Source organism: Microcebus murinus, chromosome 20 (assembly GCF_040939455.1).
Source record: "Microcebus murinus isolate Inina chromosome 20, M.murinus_Inina_mat1.0, whole genome shotgun sequence".
Taxonomy (NCBI): domain Eukaryota; kingdom Metazoa; phylum Chordata; class Mammalia; order Primates; family Cheirogaleidae; genus Microcebus; species Microcebus murinus.
In genome coordinates this window covers 7,628,606-7,650,022 of record NC_134123.1, presented here as the reverse complement: position 1 = coordinate 7,650,022, position 21,417 = coordinate 7,628,606, and the positions used below count along the sequence as shown (strand labels likewise).

General features: G+C 47.0%; 1 protein-coding gene across 4 annotated transcripts in view; it reads right to left on the bottom strand.

Annotated features, from left to right (window-relative positions):
• The window catches only part of CHD9 (chromodomain helicase DNA binding protein 9), a 231,291-nt gene that overhangs the window by 196,371 nt on the left and 13,503 nt on the right, over positions 1-21,417 (bottom strand). Inside the window, exon 1 of one of the 4 annotated variants that reach the window (XM_020282653.2) lies at positions 2,787-2,917. The exons of 2 other annotated variants lie outside the window; for them this stretch is intronic. The gene's annotated coding sequence lies outside the window, so the exon portion shown is untranslated. Of the gene's footprint in view, positions 1-2,786; positions 2,918-21,417 lie in introns of those variants that run through there. One more of the 4 variants, XM_020282648.2, reaches the window with a different exon arrangement.

The following is a 21,417-nucleotide window of genomic DNA, read 5'->3' as shown; positions in this document are numbered from 1 at the left end:
TATTCAACAATGGGTATAAACAAGGCAGTTTTGATCCCTGTCCTCATGAAGCTTAAACAAGAGACTCTGAAATCTCCTACCACATATGGAGAGAAATTTAAGCCCAAAGAAGTGAAGTGACTCCACCAAGGCTATACAACTAGTTAGTGAGAGAGCACTAGTGAAGACCAGTCAGGACTAGTAACAGAGTTCTAGATTGCAAGCCACTGTTTCTCCATTGCCCAGATTCAAAACTTCTGGAAACTTAAGAGCCCTGGAAGTACCAGAGTGAATTACGAAAGTCAACTGGAATTGGCCCAATAATTCTGCCCGACCCTCTTTCTACACCCCATTCCTCACGCTGTTGTTCTTGCCTGGCCTACATGCGGATCTCTGAATTCATGGTGGAGACTATATGGAAATGCTACAGTCCCCACCTACTGGTGTTTTCATTTGTGCTTAAGAATCTTTTTTTTTGTTTGTTTGTTTTTCGAGACAGAGTCTCACTTTGTTGCCCAGGCTAGAGTGAGTGCCATGGCATCAGCCTAGCTCACAGCAACCTCAATTTCCTGGGCTCGAGCAATCCTCCTGCCTCAGCCTCCTGAGTAGCTGGGACTACAGGCATGCGCCACCATGCCCGGCTAATTTTCTGTATATATATTTTTGGTTGGTCAATTAATATCTTTCTATTTTTAGTAGAGACAGGGTCTCATTCAGGCTGGTTTCAAACTCTTGACCTCCAGCAATCCGCCCACCTCGGCCTCCCAGAGTGCTAGGATTACAGGTGTGAGCCACCACGCCCAGCCTGTGCTTAAGAATCTTAAACAAGGGCCTGGCACGGGTGGCTCACACCTGTAATCCCAGCTACTTGAGTGGCTGAGATGAGAGGATCTCTTTAACCCAGGAGGTCCAGGTTATAGTGAGCTATGATTGGGCTACTGCACTCCAGCCTAGATGACAGAGTGATATCTTGTCTTTTAAAAAGAAGAATCTTAAACAAGAACAAAGGGTTGGGTCTCTCAAAGACTCCCATAAAGGGGCAAATCCAGGTTTGGTGGGGCCTCATGTGTATACATACTGGGGACTCTCTTTAGGAAAGGAATACATAATTATGAGTTAAAAATTAGGTACAAGGCCTTGAAAGGCACACATGCAAGTAAAAGGCCCTGAAGTTGAAGCATTATTAGCTTCCTGGTAAATCCAGCTCTGCTCACATAGTTGCCCAATTTCTTTCCTTCTTCTCTTCCTCTTTCCCTCCATTTATCTAACTTTCACCTGGCCTACCGTTTCGCACCCTTTGTGTACCAGGCAGTAACTTCTCAAGTTTACATCCTGATTAAAAACTTGTGTTTATCACACTTTTGTCTAAGTCATGATAAACACATAGCTTTTCTTACTATAAAAGAACAAAACGATGTACACCAAACCTGTGGGTGAAGTGTAAACAAGTTATGTGGGGCTGCGGCAACTCATGTAGCCAGAGGCCACAGTTTTCTATTTATACTTGTAAACACACCCAGAGGTAGGCTCTTCCACTAGTAGTACATTGAACAAACAAAATAATCTTCTCAGATGGGGAAAGGGCAGTGATTTAACCGCTTAGAGAAAATGTTATAGAGTTGTGCATAATTACGTATTTCATGCATATCACCTGATTCCAAGTTCACACCGTCTGATGCAGTAGTAGTAGGGTTTTATTAAAATCCCCATATTCCAGATTGGAGACTGAGGCCTGTAAGTGACCTGCCAAGGGCACAGAGCTACTAACTGGTCAAGCCAGGCCATAAAGAATGCCTCTAAATTCAGAGTCAAATGCAAAAGAAACGGTGATCTTCCGCTAACGGCTTTCCACAGGCTGGGCACCCGAGGACGGGGCTTCCTCAAGTCTGGCTGGGACACTTCCCTCCCACCCGCGCCCCCGCCCCCGCGCACCCAGAGGACACAAAGGCCGCAGCGGCACAAAGAGCCCTAGACAAAATCAGGAGAGGCCATTTTGTGGACAATTTGGGGATGGCAATCTGCTCCCTGCGCGGGGGGAAGTTTTCCCGGCCCGCACGCTCCGAGTGAGCGCTGGGGCCTCCCCGGCGCCGGCAGAGCTCCCGCGGGCGGCGGCAGCGCGGGCCCAGCGACGCCCGGCCGCCCCTCTCTCCGCCGCAGCCCGCGCGCCCGGCCGGGCTGGGGGGCGGCCCGCGCCCGCGGCCTCCAGACTCCCACTTGCGGGGCACCCCTCCCGGGCGCCCGCCTGCAGCCGGGGCCGCCAGGGCGCCGCGCCCGCCTCTCGCGGGTCGGTGGGAGCGCGCAGTCACGCCGCGCGCGGAATGTAGGTCAAGGTGCTCTCGGAGGCCCCGGGGAGGATCACCTGACCGCGAGGTGTGTGACTCAGCGGGAAGGGCAGGGGCGGGGCCGGGAGCGCCTGCCCCGCGGGGCCTGCAGGGGGAGGGCACGTCGCCGCGGGCCGGCCGGCTGGCTGGCAGGCGGGGCGGCACGGAGGAGCAGGAGGCCGAGGGCGAGATCGGGTGACCTCCGGTGACCTCTCTGCAGCGGAACCCAGGTGCGCCCCGCGCGGGCGGTCACCCTCCGCGCAGCTGCAGCCACTCCCAGCTCGCGCCGTCTCGCGGCGCCGAGACCTCACCCGCGGCCCCTGCCCAAGTGGGCGACAAGTGGAGAGGACGCCCCTCGCTCCAGACTTCGTCGGCCCAGCCCCCGAAGGGAGCGAAGACACCGGCACTTCGCACAAAGGCAGCCATCCCCATTGGAGGCAGTTGGATCGCTTCCCCCAGTTAGTTCTGAATATGAAAATTACTAACCCATTTTATTTTACGCGTCCGCACGGCAGAGGCCTCCTTTCAAGGGTGCGGCAGTCGCTGCTGTGGCTGGACCGGCAGCTGCTGTCTGAGCCTCACTTCCTCTGGCTCCAGCTGCAGGTTCCTCCTGGCCAAGCAGGGAGTTTCCTCGTTCTGGGGCTCTCGGGCCAGGCCTTGCTCGCCGGCCACCTCGCCTCCCGCCCCTCGCTGCTCACCACCCTCTGTGGGTAGCGCTCTGGGACTCCCTCGTTCCATGAGTCAGAGCCGGACTGGAGACAGACAGCAGGCTTCCTTTATTAAATCAGCCTCCTGCCCTGCACACCATAGAGGGAAGCTATAATTACTCTTTGGCCCAGCTCGGAGAACTGAGCCACCGACGTTTGACTAGGAGCGACGGTTCCTGATTTCTGCATTTATCTAGTGCACCCTAGTTTGGAAATAAGAATAACAGCTAGGGGTTAAGAGCCTGCAGCACAAATGTCAGACGTTTTGCATATGTAATGGGGTGTGCTGGGCCTGGACACCAATGTAGATTGCTAGAAAAATTGCTCTATGAAAGCTGCCAGGAGTTTTGGGTTTGGTTTTTAATGCCTCCTGCCTCATTGCCAGAGTCCCACTTGAGGCAGGCTGCTCTTGTTGATGTTGCTGGTTTACAAGAGAGAAAGGAAAAGGCAACAAAACATTGTTTTGGGTCTTCAGGTCAGGACTGTTGGGTCCCTTAGGCATTGCAGACACGAAATCGCAGGCCTCCCAACTTTTCTACCGGCCTACAGAAATGCTTGAAACCTGAAAAAATAGTTGGCCCCCAAATAAACAAGAAAACCACAAAATCAAAATAATATAGTCAATTTTCATGAACTGTTTAACTTAGTATTCATTGATTCATTCACTCCATCCATCCATTCATTCCTGCAAACATACATTTATTTCATTCATTCATTCAACGAGTACTTGTTGAGCTGCTTCTCTGTGCCAGGCACAGTTATAGGCACCAGGGATATACAAATGATAAACTAATTAAAGACACAGACAGAACTAAGCAACAAATATTCCTGCCCCTGTGGGTCAACAATAGAGGCAATAGGCAGGGCATGGTGGCTCCTGCCTGTAATCCCAGCACTCTGAGAGGCTGATGTGGGAGGATCCCTTGAGGTCAGGAGTTCGAGACCAGCCTGAGCAAGAGCAAGACCCCATCCTTACTGAAAAGAGAAAAAATAAGCTGGGCGTGGTGGTGTGCACCTATAGTCCCAGCTACTTGGGAGGCTGAAGTAGGAGGATGGCTTGAGCCTAGGAATTTGAGGTTGCTTGGAGCTCTGATGATGCCACTGCATTCTAGTTGGGGTGACAGAGAGAGACCCTGTCTCAAAAATAAATAAATAAATAAATAAATACTAGATGCAATAATAGGTAAATTATACAGTATGTTAGAGATAGTACATATGATTAATAAGAGAAAAAATAGAGCAGGGTTAGGGGAATTGTTGGTAAAGGAAGACTTGGTAAACATCATGACATTTGAGAACAATATGTAGGTTAGATCTCTCTCATAGTGAACATTCTCAAGTCTATATAATGATTACAGAGAAATTATAACCAATCATAAAATAGATCACTTACATTTGACTAGAGTAAAATTATAAAAATCCTTAAGCTTTGTTTATAATAAAAATGTGGGTGCAATCTGAACATATTTGATAGGAGATAAAAAGTAAAAGTGCCATGCCATGTGACCCTCTGGCTGTGGGTAGGTACTATGGTTTAAATATTTGTCCTCTCCAAAACTCATGTTGGACTTTAATCCCCAATGTGGCAGTATTGAGAGCTGGGGCCTTGAAGAGATGATTGGATCACAAGGACTCTGCCCTTATGAATGAATTAATCCATCCATGGGAATAGATGTAATGGGCTATCATGGTAGGGGAACTGGTGGCTTTATAAGAAAAGGAAGAGAGACCTGAGCTAGCAGGTTAGCACACGCAGCTCCCTCACCGTTTAATGCCCTGGGCCTCCTCAGTACTCTTCAGAGTAGCATTAGCAAGAAGACTCGCCAGAGATAGACCCTCGACCTGGGACTTCTCAGCCTCCGTATCTATAGGAAATAAATTTCTTTTCTTTATAAATTACCCAGTTTCAGGCATTGTGTTATGAGCAACAGAAAACAGACCAAAGCAATAGGTAAGGGTACTTCATTCAATAATTTATTGAGCAACTATAATATAGAGGTTAAGGACTTAGATGTCACATGCCAGAGTTCAGATCCTGGCTCTATCGCTTATAGTTGTGTGATTCCAGGAAAGATACTTAGTTTCGGTTTCCTAGCTATAAAATGACAGTAATATGGAACCTACCTTTTAGTGTTTCTGGAATGATTAATTGAGATAATAAAAGTAAAGGTGTTAGTTAACATAGCATCTGGCAATTAATAAGCAGCCAATAAATGTTATCTATAATTATTCTTATATTGTTATTGTTATGATGATGCCAATGAAGATAATGATGAGGTATCAGGCACTGTGTTGGGTACTGGGGATCCAGAGTGGAATAAGACAATGGTCCCAATTGGGAGGGGCTTTGCAAGCATACTGTGTGTCACTAAATCCTCACAGTCCCCTTGCAGGGTGATCCTCATTGCACCACCGAACACTATCAGCCATTATCTGGAAAGTCAAGGAACATGAAGAGACCACATGAGATACCACTTAGTACCCTTTCAGTTGGAAAAAATGAAGAAGTCTGATAATACCAAGAGTCAGAGAGGATATGGATCAATAGGATCTTTATATGTTTGTTGTTAGTGGGAGTGTACATTGGTAAATTCACATTGTTTACCTAAAGACATATACAAGAATGTTCAGCTATGTTCAAAGTAGTGGAAACCTGGTAACAACTCAAATGTCCATTAACAGGAGATTAAACAAGCACATGTGGAACACAATAGAGAGGACTATAATATAGTCATGGAGGCCAGGCGAGGTGGCTCACGCCTGTAATCCTAGCACTTTGGGAGGCCAAGGCAGGTGGACTGCTCAAGGTCAGGAGTTTGAAACCAGCCTGAGCAAGAGCAAGACACCCTCTCTACTAAAAATAGAAAGAAATTAATTGGCCAATTAAAAATATATAGAAAAAATAGCCAGGCATGGTGGCGCATGCCTGTAGTCCCAGCTACTAGGGAGGCTGAGGCAGAAGGATTGCTTGAGCCCAGGAGTTTGAGGTTGCTGTGAGCTAGGCTGATGCCACGGCACTCTAGCCGGGGCAACAGAGTGAGACTCTGTCTCAAAAAAAAAAATATATATATATATATATATGTATGTATGTATATATATGTATGTATATATATATATAGAGAGAGAATGATGGAATCATAGCTATATGCTACAGTATGGATGAATTTTAGCAACATAACTATACGAGAAAAAAATTACACCTCAGAAAGCAACATACACTGGGATATTCTCTTAAGCAAGGAAAAACAGTAAGTCTAAATAATATGCCTTTTAGAAAAATATATGAAATAAAACTATTTTTTAGAAATGAAAAGGAATGATAAACTCAAGATTTAGGATGGGGTGGGGACACAGAGTAATGGGAAGGGAAGAACATAAGGGAAGAATTTGCAGTGGGTTTACTATATTATAAGCAAATAGATAAACAACTAGATGAATAACAAATGAGCAGACGCAGGTTGTGCAAGGTCCAACTGAAGATGAAACCGAAGCCCATGCAGTTGGGTCACTGAGCCTACAGGCCTAGCCATCCTCATCCTCTCTCCTGCTCTGTGGGGAGCCCAAAGGGAAGCACTCTCAGACAGCTGACCTGCCTGCTGTCATGGCCAGGGGCAAACACTTTTTCCTTAAGATAAAGTCTCCTCCAGGCCCCCAAGGTTGACACCAGGCAGAGGAACGTGGTGTTAGGCCCAGTTGATTGACAGACTTTATGGACAGAACTAACTGGGACTCTGAGAGGCACACCAAGGGCAGTTCCTGACTCTTTTGTGCTCCAATTGGAGGGTTAGGGTTCTCAGGGCTCTCGGAGCTCCTTCCAGGCCCACCACCTCTGCACCCTAAAGCCATCATCAGTATCTATCATGAGAGAGCACTGAAACTGGAGTCAGGAAGAACCCAGAGCAAATTATACCTGGTCAGTTTCTATTAATAGTCATCTCCATTAGCTTAACTCTTTAAGCCTCAGCGTTTTATCTGTACAATGAGGACAATCATACTGCTTTAGTGAGGACCACATGACACAATGGGGGTGAAAGTGCTTATGGAACAGAAAGGTACAGTACCTTTGTACCAGAATATAAGCCCCTTGAAGGCAGGAACCTTATCTGACTCTTTCAACTGCTCTACTCCCAGGATTGAGGACAATGTGCCTGGCACATAGTAGGTGCTCGATAAATAGTTCTTAAATAAGTGGGCCGGGCATGGTGGCTCATACCTGTAATCCTAGCACTCTGGGAGGCTGAGGTGGGAGGATCACTTGAGCTCAGGAGTTTGAGACCAGCCTGAACAAGAGTAAGACCCAATCTCTACCAAAAATAGAAAAAATTAGCTGGGTGTGGTGGTGGGCGCCTGTATTACCAGCTACTGAGGAAGCTAAGGCAGGAGGACTGCTTGAGCCCAGGAGTTTGAGGTTGCAGTGAGCTATGATCATACCATTGTACACTACCTGGGGCAACAGAGCAAGACTCTGTCTCCAAAAAAAAAAAGTGATTTGATTACAGATTACAAAAAAAAATGATGATGATGAAAATACCTAATATTAATTGCATCTTGACTATCTGCCAGGCATAGTGCTTATGGCTGTGCATGAATAATCCCATCTAAGCTTCATAATAACTCAATGAAGGAGGTTATTTCCATTCTGCAGATGAGTTAATGTAATTCAGAGAAGTTAGTAATTTTCCCAAGGCCACACAGCCAGCTGAATAGGTCATTACCAAAGTGATATAAATTTGCAGGTTCAGAGAAGCTGACCACTGAAAGTAGGACACAGGTGGCCCTAGTGCCTGAGAACAGTGATGCAAGTCACTGGATCTTGACAGCTGTCTCACTCTTGAAGAATCCAATATGAAAGTGCAGGTGCCCCTGGAAAACAGCAAAGCTAAATATCTAACGAGGGAATAATCTAGTTTATCTGGTTGTTTCCCAAGTGTGGACAGTAGGGTTCTTCTGGGAGGGATTCATGGGGGGTGGGGTGGGTGCCTGGGTGGGTAGGTGCGGGTCACACACGGCAGATATAGGGGTGGTAGGACAGGAGCTGAGAAGGTGTCCAAGATGAATGTTGACTGCTTTGTTGACAACTGGCCTGGGAGTTCAGAAGAGTCAAAGCGTGTCTGGGTTCCTGAACCACCTTCATGGCGTGGCTGTCACCTAGCACCCTAGCACCCTGTGTGACAACGGCTGTTTGTCTCCAAGAGGGTAACAGTATAGAGGGCTTATCAAAGGGGGCTGTCTTTTATGTTTGACTTTTTTATGATAAGAATGTATTCATGTTACTTATATAGTTAACAGTATATTTAAATAAATGATAAACTAGATGAAGTGGGGGTGGAAGAAGGTTGAGAAAAGGTCACGGGTTGGACGCGCCAAAGCAACACAGCTTCTGAGGCTGCAGGGCCTGCGCCAGGCTGCGGCTCTCCAGGGCTTGGCTGATTCACAGGAGATGAACAGCAGCCCCAGCCGTCCCAGGGCACGATGGCCAATGAGCCTGACCCGCAGCTGGGGGAAGTGTTTGCCTTTGCAGTTGGCAGCATCTCCCTGCCTCCAAGCCTTCCTCATGAGAGAATCATTATGCAGTTTGGTCACATGCCCTATGCATTTTAATGAATGATTCAGGGGACAGACTCAATTTGAAAGAGGAATCGCTGCTCTCGGCTGGGTGAAGGGCTCTCAGGGGATGCTCTGGCAGCTTGGATGTTACAAGACAGGGAAAGGAGGAAGCTCTTTCCGTTTAGGAGAAAGAAGGGAAGGGCTGAAGAAGGAAGATCAAAAGGGAGGAAGGAAAGAAGGAAAGGAGGGATGGAAAATGGAGGGGGCAGAAATAACTGCCTGGAGTTCGGAAAACAGTCCCCAAACAGATGCTGCCGCCAGGCACTCCCCTGCTTCTTTACTCTCCACTTATTTACTCCAAACAGTTAGCATTTAACATGGGGATTAAAAGACAATTGAGACAGAGTCCTTGCCCAAAAGGGGCTTGCAGAAAACCAAATTGGTCTGGTCATGTCAAGAGTAATTACAACAGGTCTACCATGGGGCGGCGGGATGAGCAAAAGGAGAGGGTGTCCGCCCCTCCCTGAGAGCACACCATGGGGAGGTCCCTGCCTGCTGCCGGTCAAGGGTTGTCATTTCTCAAGCGTGCCCCACTTGCCAGATGTAAGGGTGAGTGTGCCACAGTTAGTGCCTCACCGGATCCTCACAGTAATCCCAGGAGGCAGGTTCTGTCACTGTCACATTTTTTACAGATGAGGAAACTGCAGCAGGGAGAGCAGCTTGGCCAAGGTCACCCAGGGATTTGAACTCAGGTCTGTCTGACTCCGGAGTTCTTGGCAGCTCAGCTCTCTGCTGTCAGCCAAGCACTGGATGGGGAATGCTGGGGAGGCCTTTCCCTTCCCAGGCTTCCTTCCAAGAACACTCTGAACTCCCAGGAGGAAGAGGTTGGTGGGAATCCAGATGCAGTCAGCGCCAACCGGCCTGGGAGAGGATCCGAAACCTCACTGCGCGGGGCTGTGTGTGAGACCCAGAGCCCAAGGGCAGCGGGGAGAGGAAGGAAGCTCGGGCTCACTGCGGTCAGCTGGGGTGGTGTGTCTGTTCCCAGCCTCCCCACCACAAAACACAGGGCAACAGATGCTCGGCAAATGGGTGTGTGGGAGTGAGACTCACCCTTACATGGCGGGCGGGCGGGCAGTGTCACCGGATTACTCAACAAAGCCACCTCGGCTTTGAACTTTGAGCCAGGCTCCGCTGGAACAGGGCATGGGGCTGGGGTGGGGTGGCACTCACCACTGTGAAAAGGATGTCTGCCACCCCCTCTGCCCCCGCCCCCCCTGCTGAGTGGGAGAACGCAGCCTGAGAAGAAGCCAAGAAACTGGAAAGCCACTGCATACCCACGTTCTCATGAGTTTTTACAGCTGGAGAGAAAGGCACAGCAGGACTTCAGGGCTCTGGGCTCCAGGCCGGGGAGAAAAGCGAGGCCACCTTCCACGAACCTGGGCTGTACACAGACACAGCCGCCATTACTGAGAGGTCCTGTGGCCGGGGTCACCGTGCACAGGATCCCGCAGAATCCTCACTGCCTCCTTGTGAAGCAGGAACTGTCATTATCCCTATGACACGGAAGAAGAGACTGACAGGCAGAGATTAATAACTTACCACGGCCACACGTTTGCTCTGCTTCCGGTTTTCACAAGGAGGGATTTTCCCCAGACACACTTTGCGTCTTTACTCTCACTGTCGGTGGCAATGGAATGACTTATCTGATTGGGAAATTTGGGAAGGCTCTCTGGAATGATCGATCGGTTCCATGCTTCCCCCAGGCTCAGTCAGGGAGCTAATTTTGTTTCCATACTAAGCTACATCCTCCATGCTAGCGGCCGTGGTGATTAAGGTGGCATTTTGGCTCTCTGCCATCCCTTTGTCTTCTTCCTTAACGTGTTCAGAACCTGGATCTGGAAGAGGGACGCTGTTTTTTGGAAGAATCTTTGGAGATCTCAGCAACACTTGGAGGGTGCCGAGAGCTCTGGCCAAACCACTCCCATTTGACCGAGGGATCCTGGTCTCCCTCCACATCCTGGCAAAGGATGCTCTTGGCTCCAGGACCAAGTTCCCTTGAGAGAAGTCCAGGAACTAGCCCTGCAACCAGCACTGCCTCCCCCTTCTTTTTTTTTTTTTTTTTCTGGGACAAGGAAAACCAAGTCTTGTACCCAGCTGCTCAGGGTACAAGGGATCAGTCATAAGAGGGTGTTCCTGGGGTGACAGGGTCTTGCCCCTGTACCAGTTCTTTCCCTTGCCACCTGCCAGGGCATCGACAATGGGTCCTTGACATACCCAACTGCTACCAGTCCAGACTGTTTACTCAGGAACAAACCTGGGCAGCTGATCCAAACCCCAGGGCAGGCCTTGGTTAACCCACGCTCTGTATATCCTAGTTTCCAGCCTCAGCAGATCTGCCAGGGAATTCAGAGCCAGTTATATCTCTGTGTGACTGTGGCTGAAGTCTACCTTCTCTGTGCTTTGATTTCCTCATCTGTAAAATGGGAAGATATTAATAATACCTGTACCCCTGTTTGTCTCCTAGGACTGTTAGGAAGCTCAAAGAGATCAAATATGTGTAACTTATTTGAAAAGGAATAAACAATGCTCCATGAGATAGGAGAAGGGAATTATAGTCTTATAAGCTTCTAGATGTACCTTTACATCTTACTAAGCATTCACAGCAAGCATCTTCAGTTTTTGCACCAGCACCCACTCACTTTCCTTTTGGAAACCATGCCCAATCCCCTCTGCAATTCCTGCTAATGGACCACCCTTCCCCCACCCTCTCAGTCCAGATAGATGCAGTGACACCAGCCTAAGTAAATAAATGTATCTCATTTTCCTCGGCTACAGTGATTACTTCAGGAATGGTCATATGATCCAATCAGGGTCAGTGAGACTCCAGAGAGTCCTAGCAAAATAATCTCTCTGGACCTAAATCTAATCTAAAGGATATAGGGGCTAAAACTGACGCTGTCAGCTTGTTACACATTAACGCAAGACTAAAGTTAAAAAAGAGCCAAGAAGTAAAGAGAATTCAAGTCCTGATTTTAATGACTAAATCCTGAATCCATCCACATTTCAAGTTTTCATCTTGAAGTGGGCCCCCAAATTCCCTTTTTGCTCAAAGGCACCTGGGGTTGGATTTTCTGCCACTTGCTACTAAAAGAATCCTAATGGGTACAGCATTATCTTATAGTCCTTTCAGCAACTGTGAATTCAGTATTATAACCCATACTTCACAGATGAGGAAGAGAAACTGAGGCATGGAGAATCTATGTGATACAAATTGGGGAGGCAGGATTTGAATCGGGTCTCCTGGCCTCTGGAGCGTGCATTCCATCCACCATACAAGGACTTGGGAAAAGACCTGAGTCTCATACTCGTGGCTCAGTCACATATTTCAAGCCCACAATAGAGCAGTAGCTGGGAGGGGAGAGGCTGATTCCCTGCAGCCAGCGACTGAGACAGGACACAGTTCACTGGTGTTCTCTGCGCCATGCACCCTTTCCCTGGAAGAAAAGCAGCATAGGAGGAGGGCCTCGGTCGCTGCCCATAGGGTTCATGCCTGATGTGTCAGGGGTTCTGAGGGCTCTAAATGGCACAACACCTCCTGCTCTTTCAGGGACTGATGCTCCTGTGTTCCCTTGTTGGGGGTCACTCTCTTCTTGAAAGATCCTGGGGCCTGATAAAATGCAAACATATCTCAGGCCTCCCAGGGGTTACAACCTGAGCTACTGTCTGTCATGACAGTGCAGTAGGAATCACGGATTTGAGAGGGTTTAGGGCACCAGGTGCATGGTGGGGATAGGAGAGGGCACCCTGGGAGGGGAAAAGGATACAGAAAGGGCCACCTGGGGGATTGGGTAAGTTTAAAAATTGGTTGAGGGAACAAGTCAGCCGTATAAGTTTGATAATGGGATAAAACATGATGACATTTTGGATTTGCTTCAAAATAACATGGGAATAAGGGAAAGTAGGTGGAAATATAGATACAGTAAGATCGGCCAGGACTTGATCATAGCTGAAGCTGGGTCATGAGAGTGTATTCTGCCTACCTGAGCATACATTTGAAATGTTCCTTAGTAATTTTTAAAAGGATAATGAATAATAAAAGAAAAACTGTTTACTATGTTTTTTGCTTTACTCTTTGCAGAGTTTGATTTACACCTATCAAATTGTTTTTTCCCCATTTTAAAGACAGTAAAACTAAGGCTCAGAGAGGCTAGGTCGTTTATACCAGGTGGAATTGAGACTTGAACCTGGGCCTTCCACCTCCTGCATTCCAAGGTTAGTCTGGGGCAGGAGGCACCAGAGGCAGGTTCGGCAGCCTCTCCTTGGCAGGGGCTGACCGGCAGGGACAGTTACCCAGCGTGCCAGACCTATCCACTTTCAAGTGCTGCCCCGAGGCAGCCCAGCCCGAGCACAGCTGATGTAGCGCTGACCCCAGCAGGGCCTTGGGGAGTCGCTGAGCCTCAGTGGAAAGCTCCCAGCCACTGGTTTCACGTGCTTCTTGGTAGTTAAGAAAACACTGAGTCTGCTCCAGCAGGCTCTGGGCCCTTTCATGGGCATCTTGGGAACTGTTGCCTGAACATCTGGGTCTGATAAAGGCAGACCCACGTGGGCTTCCCTGCCCCCTTTCCCATAACTGTTTCCGCACGTACCCTTGAAGCTCTGTGCATGTGGCTGTTCTTTTCTTTTCTTTCCTCCCAAACATATGGATTCCCAGCTCCTATTTCAAACTCAAATGCTCCTCTGCTATAAACTCTCCAAAGCTCTCAATTTCCTTTTTCCATTGCTCATTCTTTCCTAAAGTGTATGAAAAAGCCTCTCTTAGCTCTGTTCCAATTTCCTTGTTTATGAAAGAAGGGCAAGGGGAACAGTGATTTCAATTATCAAGGTTAAGCAAAGCCTGATTCCTTCTTTAGGAGAACACACCTCAATAACCTGGGAGACCCAGGCTTATCAGGAACAACTCACAGAAAAGCCCTGGCTCCTCCAAAATATTTATCCTGCAGGAGGCCTGATACACTGCCATCTGCTTCCTTTATCTGGCTGGAACTTCCTTTTTGAAAATCACTAATGGCATAGAAAAAAGAAAGTTACAGGCATGATTCCCAGAGGGTTATTGCTAAAGTGGGAGTACGTTATCTGGGAATTGAGGAACAGGTTCTTGCCTGCTCCTGAACCTGTGGCCATGTATGTATTGGCAGCTCATCCCCTTGAAGGCAGAAAGAACCCAGCTCTCAGCACTGACATACTGGACAAATCAGCTTCGATGGGGGGAGGGCAGGGAGGAAAGGATGTCTGATGCACCAAGAGCCTAGGGGACAGAAGGTCGTCACCCAGGCAGAGGTCCAGGAGGCAACGTAAATGTCCTGGGGGGTAAGATGATCAAAGGCAGCTGACCTGGAGCAGTGGGGACTAGAGACTGCAAATCCTCTCTGAAAGGGGCAGCAGCTACTTAGGTCTGGCTGATTCTTGTGGAAGAATGTGAGCCCTGAGTTGCCAGATCTTCCATTTTTCCACAAGAAGTGAAGCTATGGATTTTATGTGCAGTCTCCCAATTTGGGAACTGATTTAAATAAAAAGCATTGCAAAAGCCAACACTATGAGCCAAACAAAACCTGTCTAGCAGTTGTAGTTCATCCAAGCGCCCCCAGTTTGCAACCCTGCCCTAGGAAGTGGGTCCTATACACCTGCAGCAGGGCAGAGTGTGGGGAGAAGAAGCCAGGAGGAGGTCAGATGAAGCCACACCCCAAAAGGCCTTGAGCAGCATCCTAAGGAGGCAGGACCGCCTGCTGTTCATGGGGCTCAGGGAACACTTTCAGGCTTCTGTGATTTTTATCACGCTGCCAGTTGGGTCCTTACCAGCAACCCTCCCACCTTCTTCAGCAATTCTCTTCTTCTCCAAGGCCCATTCAGAACTCTTTCTCTGGGTAGGGCAAACTGTCACTTCAGCCTCTGACCACATGTGAGTCAACCTTAATAACAACTGAAAATTCACCTGCCCAGAGCAGAATCAAGTGATACCTTCCTTTCTTTCAAGCTCCACAAAGTCATGACCAGTAGCTTTGCATATTTAAGGAGTTCTTCTTTAAAAGAAGAAGATCTTCCATTTTTCCACAAGAAGTGAAGCTATGGATTTCATGTGCAGAAAAAAGAAAGAACAACAAAAAAAAATTGTGTTTCAAGGACAACTTCTGTTCCTCATCTCTGTGACAGAAAAGAGGGAAACTGAGGCACAGAGTTGAGGACTATTTGCCAAAAGACACATTTGGCAGGACTTCAAAGAGTCAGCAGAAGCACGCAGTACTAAGGCATTTTTCAAAGTTCAGGTGTACATAATAAAGATAAGTAGAATTTCCTTGCAGTGGAATGGTACAGAAATCTAAAGTGCAGAGAGATGAGAAAAAAAAATCTTAGGCAAAGGTGTGACAATCTAATCTCTTTTCCTGGCAGTACCTTTTTGCTGCCAGTTAGGTTCTTTTAGTTGTGTAACTCCCTATATACAGGGAATAAGAAAGATGAGTGGGAGGAGATGATAAGAAGAGAAATTTCAGAGCAAGGAAAGTGTGTTGCACCAGAGATTGCCTACAGCAGAGTGTGTGCAGGGATGTCTGGGTGTATTTGCATACTTAGTTTGTATGCAAGCCGCTTCGGGTAGAAGGAGAAGTGTTGTTTCTCATACTTCAGTAAATATAATACCCTCCTAAGAAGACCTTCGTGACTCCAGCCTCTTTCTCCCTCCCCATCTCCCCAACGCAGTTACTCACTTAATGAATATGCATTTATGGAGCACCTTCTCGTTACGTCTGGCACTGTGACATACACTGGGGTCACATCGATGAGCAAGGAAGACACAATCCTAGTCCTCAAGGGGCCCACAGTTTCAAAGGGAGGCAGACAAGTGATGGGAGACTGCAGTTCAGCAGAGTGAGCACTCCGACAGGGCAAGTGGAGAGGGCATGGCAGAGGAAGCGTGACCATACAGAGGAAGAGCTGGGGGACCTGCCCTGGTTAGGGGGTCTAACTTGAGATCTGAAGACAAGAGATCTGAGGGATGAGCTGCGATTGGACAGGTAAAAGCGTAAGGAGAATGCTTCAGACAGAGGAACCAGTGTGAGCAAAGAACTGGAGGTCAGATTCCCCTAGCACTGGACGATCTCTTGGAACTGAGGCAACCTCTATCCTGGGAAGGCTCTTAGGGGGTTCTGGAGCCAAGCGAGGGATGCACGTGGCAGTGGCCATAAGCCAAGGCCGAGCCTTAAAAATCTTTGTTCTCAGAGTTAAATTGCTTAGTTAAAAACATTTAAAATGCTCTCCTGTCTTTAGAGTACTCAGAATATAGGATGCAGTAGTGTTTAGGGAACACTCTAGAGTATAAAGCCCTCCCCCTAAGAATCACAAACACTAAGGGCAAAGCACAGAGCCTGAGACAAACTGACTTTTTTTTTTTTTGAGACAGAGTCTCGCTTTGTTGCCCAGGCTAGAGTGAGTGCCGTGGCGTCAGCCTGGCTCACAGCAACCTCAAACTCCTGGGCTCAAGCAATCCTGCTGCCTCAGCCTCCCGAGTAGCTGGGACTACAGGCATGCGCCACCATGCCCAGCTAATTTTTTCTATATATTAGTTGACCAATTAATTGCTTTCTATTTATAGTAGAGACGGGGTCTCGCTCTTGCTCAGGCTGGTTTTGAACTCCTGACCTCCAGCAATCCACCCACCTCAGCCTCCTAGAGTGCTAGGATTACAGGAGTGAGCCATTGCGCCCAGCGACAAACTGACTTTTAAATTCCAATTTGCAGGGGACAAAGAGCACTCATACATTTTGTTCTCTCTTTCTCTCTGCCCCTACCCCCTCACTCCTTCTCTCTCTCATTCTCTCTCTCTCTCTCACACACACACAAACCTGGTGAGCTAGGTAGAGTAGCTGTTAAAGTTTTTATATCACTGTTTATAGAGGAGGAAACTGAGGCTCAAAGAGGAAAAGTATGCAATGAAAGTCATTCATTCATTCACTGACTCAACAAACATTAAGAGAGCACATGCTGTTGGCAGGCTTCCGCCAGGCACTGCAGATAGAGTGGTGAATAAGACCATTACTCCTCTACTCATAGGAGCTGGGGTTCAAACCCCTTGAAATTGTGATTCCAATTGCAGTGCCCTTCCCAGCACACTGAACGGCAGGTTTGATATGTTGTCTCCAGGGCTCCAGTGGCCTAGGTGGGTGCTTTACTGCCCCACAGTCTTTGTCAGCACTACCACCCCCCAAAACACACCACCAAAGAAAAAACAGCAGGGCTGTTATGCAAATGTATCTTTAAGACAAGGTACAGAACCAGATTCTCCTTGCAAGTCCCTCCCCTATAGAAACTCTGCACCCACCAAAGGTTGTCCAGATCTGGTTGCCTTTGAGAGTCCCCCGGGGGTTTCCCATCCTCCCTCCACCCCCTGAACCAGCTCAGAGCAAATGCTTTCAAAATCTCACCTTGGGGCAAGTCTTCTCTATAAAGCACTGCCTTGGGGAAGTAAGGATGGCACAAAGGTTCTTTCAAAGCAAAAGGGGGGAAGATTGAGGAGGAAGGAGAAAGCAGAGAATGAACAAGGGAAGAGACACAAGACCCACTTTGCCTACTGCACAGCTGTGCTGTGAGCCAACTCTGGCCAAGGTCAGAGACGACTGGCAAAATCCAGCCAGCCAGACATCCCTAAAAGATGCCGGGGGAGGCTGGTGCATCTCCCCAGAGCCTGGGCAACGCTATTTCCTAGGGCAATACAAGTCACAGAGGATGAAAGCTGATGACTGAATGTCTGGGGCAGGGTGGGAGGCCTTGCCAGGAGGTGGGGGTGGAGCGGTAGAAAGGGAGAGGGGCGGAGACTTGGCTGGTTTTGTACAGACAAATCTCTTCATTTTTCCAGACTGGAAAAAGCTGTTTGGGCTGTGCACATTTGCAGAGAGTCACGGTATTTACTACGCTTCCTGGCTCAACAGATTTCTTTTTGTCATTCAGTCAAACGCAGCTTGTATTTTTCATAGCGAGAGCTGAACAGACTGTGGGAGTTCTTCCCCCATGTTGTGTTCAAAAACACATCACGAATGACTCAAAAAGCCCAGCTCACTTGGGCAGCAGGGGTGGGTGGGGTAGCATGTTGTAGAGACAAAGACCTGTGTTTAGACAAACACTGTCTCCCCCTTGGAGGTGTAGAGTGACACTCCTTATTTTCCCAGCACACACATTTTTTTTTTTTGAGCAACTGTAATAACAAACTGCTATACTAGAAACTGATTCCTGCACTTCACATGTACCTCTCAGTTATCTATGTTGATGGAGGTGTGGGTAGCGTGCAGGGGAGGGATAATCAAAAAAAGTGGTTAATTTAAAAAAAATAAAATCCCTTTTTGCCACAACACGCCTCCTAAGATCTGTTACTACCCACAGAACACTTCTGATAACAAGTGCGTGGGTTTTTTTGCCCCATGCCAACCAATTCCCCAGCACCAGCTGGTGTTCTGCGATTTAATTCAATTCTGACACTAACTACCTGGAGTTAGCAGCACATCCCACAGATTATGGGCTCAGTCCCACACACTGGCCCCCACTTCGGATGCCAATCACAAGTCTTGGGCCACCAGGACTTCTGCCTGAATAGCTGTAAATTCAGAGGATTCCCACAGCCCCCTTCTCAGGTTCAGTAATTTGCTAGAATGGCTCACAGAACTCAGGGAAACACTTTTCCTATGTTTATCGTCTATTATAAAGGAGACAAGTCAGGAATAGCTAGATGAAAGTGAAGCATCGACAAGGTGCTGGGGGACATGCTCTCTCTGGGGACACCCACCTTCTTCGTACCTCAATGTGTTCACCAATCCAGATGCTCCTCCAATCCCATGGTTTAAGAATTCTTATACAGGCCGGGCGCTGTGGCTCACGCCTGTAATCCTAGCTCTTGGGAGGCCGAGGCGGGCGGATTGCTCAAGGTCAGGAGTTCAAAACCAGCCTGAGCAAGAGCGAGACCCCGTCTCTACTATAAATAGAAAGAAATTAATTGGCCAACTGATATATATATAAAAAATTAGCCGGGCATGGTGGCGCATGCCTGTAGTCCCAGCTACTCAGGAGGCTGAGGCAGGAGGATCGCTTGAGCCCAGGAGTTTGAGGTTGCTGTGAGCTAGGCTGACGCCACGGCACTCACTCTAGCCTGGACAACAAAGTGAGACTCTGTCTCAAAAAAAAAAAAAAAAAAAAAAGAATTCTTATACAGCTAAATCTCCAGTACCCCCACTCCCTTCCTAGAAGGAGGTCAGTGGGTGGGGCTGAAAGTTGCAATCCTCCAATCACCTGGTCTTTTTGGTGACCAGCCCCATCCTGAGGCTATCTACATAAACTGACGTTTAATTAAAAGGGGCTTTTTACAAATAACAAAAGATACTCCAACCACTCTGGAATTTCCAAGGGATTTAGGAGCTCTGTGCCCAGAACCAGGGACGAAGACTAAATATATTTTTTGTCCACAGCGCCTAACCAGAGTTCAGTCCTAGAAGTGTTTCTGGCCAGATGTCAGATTCGAAAGTCATCTGCCAAACCATTATATATGCTAAAACATTAATTCAATCGAACAAACACTAATTAAGTACTTAGTGTGTGCAAGATATAGCACTAGGGGTGGAGGTGTCCAAGCTCACCACAGCTTAACATGCATTCTGCATTTTTAATAGAAAATGGTGTGTGAGCCCAAGGACATACACAGCCAATGGTAGAATTTTAGGCACCAAAGATGGACCAGGTCAGTAAGGAAAGTCTTTTGAGGGCTGAGAGAAGGGAGAGCTTTCCCAAGCCCCTTCACATCATACTCCAAGGCTCCTTTATGTTTAATGTCAGTCAAACAATCATACTGGGAGTGTAGTCATCAAATCTTTCTCAACCAACCTAGGAGTGAGGCTGCCCAAGGTTGCAGAGTAGAAGCCTCATTTTCAGAGATGACATAATGACATATTCAAACAACCTCTGACCTTTCCAGGCAGGGGGAAGGTAAATAAGTACATACTCCTGGTGACACAGGTTAGCATCACCTGATGCAAAGTAACAGAGCTTTTAATCTCCTCCTCTTCTCTAACTTGGCAGGCACAAAGTCATCTTGCATTAATTTAAAGAGAGGAAGGACCCACAGAGACTTCTGCTCAAACCTGCTTCTGAGCCAGGAGCCGTGAGGAAGTGGGGGAGTAAAGGCATGGAGGGAAGTAGGTAAGGGTCTTCAGGGAACTGTTGGGGGAGCTAAGACTTCTGCAAAGTCCAAGTCGACTATGCCAGCTGTGGTTCATTTTATTTCCTTTTAAAAGACTATCATGGGAACAGGCAACAAAAGAAAAAATAGACATGATCAAAGAACACTGTCTTAGTCTGTTTTATGTTGCTATAACAGAATACCACAGACTGGTAATTCATAATGAGCAGAAATTTATTGGGCTCACACTTCTGGAGGTTGGGAAGTTCAACAGTGTAGAGCTGGCATGTGGTGAGAGTCTTTGTGCTGTATCATCCCAAGGTAAAAGGCAGGAGGACAAGTGAGCTCAGGAGGCAGAGAGAGGGAAAGGGGACCAAATAGCATCCTTTTTTTAGGAACCCACTCCCATGATAACTAACCCACTCCTGAGATAATGACATTAATCCATTCATGAAGGTGGAGCCCACATTAACTAATCACCTCTTAAAGGTCCAACTCTTAATACTGTCACGATGGCAATTCAAACACCAGTTTTGGAGGAAACGTTGACATTACAGCAGGTACAAAAGTTTCAGTTAGACAGATGGAATAAACTCTAGTAATCTATTGCACAGAATAGTGACTATAATAAATAATGCACTGTATATTTCAAAATTGTCAAAAGAGTAGATTTCAAATGTTTTCAACACAAAAAAAATGCTAAGTATGTAAGGTGACAGATTCATTAATTAGTCTGATTTAATCGCCCCACATTGTAAAAATACACCAAAGCCTATTGTGCCCCATAAATATATATAACCATTTTTGTCAATTAAAAATATAATTTAAAGAATTTAAAAATAAAATTAGTGAATTAAACAAAATAATAATAAAAAGACAAATTAGATATCATCTAAAAATTTAAATTTATGCTCACTATACATTTTATGCACCAAAACGTCATTATGTACCCCATGAACACATATAATTATTTGTCAATTTAAAAAAAGATTTGCCAGTATAAAATCTAACTGGAGAATTATTAAAAAATTCAAAATTTTAAAAGTAAATAATTTGAAAATTTGTGCATCAAAAGATAATATCAACAGAGTAAAGAGATAACCTACAAATGGAAGAAAATATTCGCAAATCATATATTTGATGAGGGATTAATATCCACAAGATACAGAGAACTCTTTTTTTTTTTTGAGGCAGAGTCTCACTTTGTTGTCCAGGCTAGAGTGAGTTCTGTGGCGGCAGCCTAGCTCACAGCAACCTCAAACTCCTGGGCTCAAGCAATCCTGTTGCCTCAGCCTCCCAAGTAGCTGGGACTACATGCATGTGCCACCATGCCTGGCTAATTTTTTCTATATATATTAGTTGGTCAATTAATTTCTTTCTATTTATAGTAGAGACAGGGTCTTGCTCTTGCTCAGGCTGGTTTCGAACTCCTGACCTCCAGCAATCTGCCTGCCTCGGCCTTCCAGAGTGCTAGGATTACAGGCGTGAGCCACCATGCCCGGCTGAGAGAACTCTTATAACTCAACAAACACATAATTCAAATATGGGCAAAGGACTTGAATAGATGTTTCTTCAAAGAACATGTACAAATGGCCAATAAGCACATGAAAAGATGCTCAACATCACTAATCGTTAGGGAAATGCAAATCAAAACTAC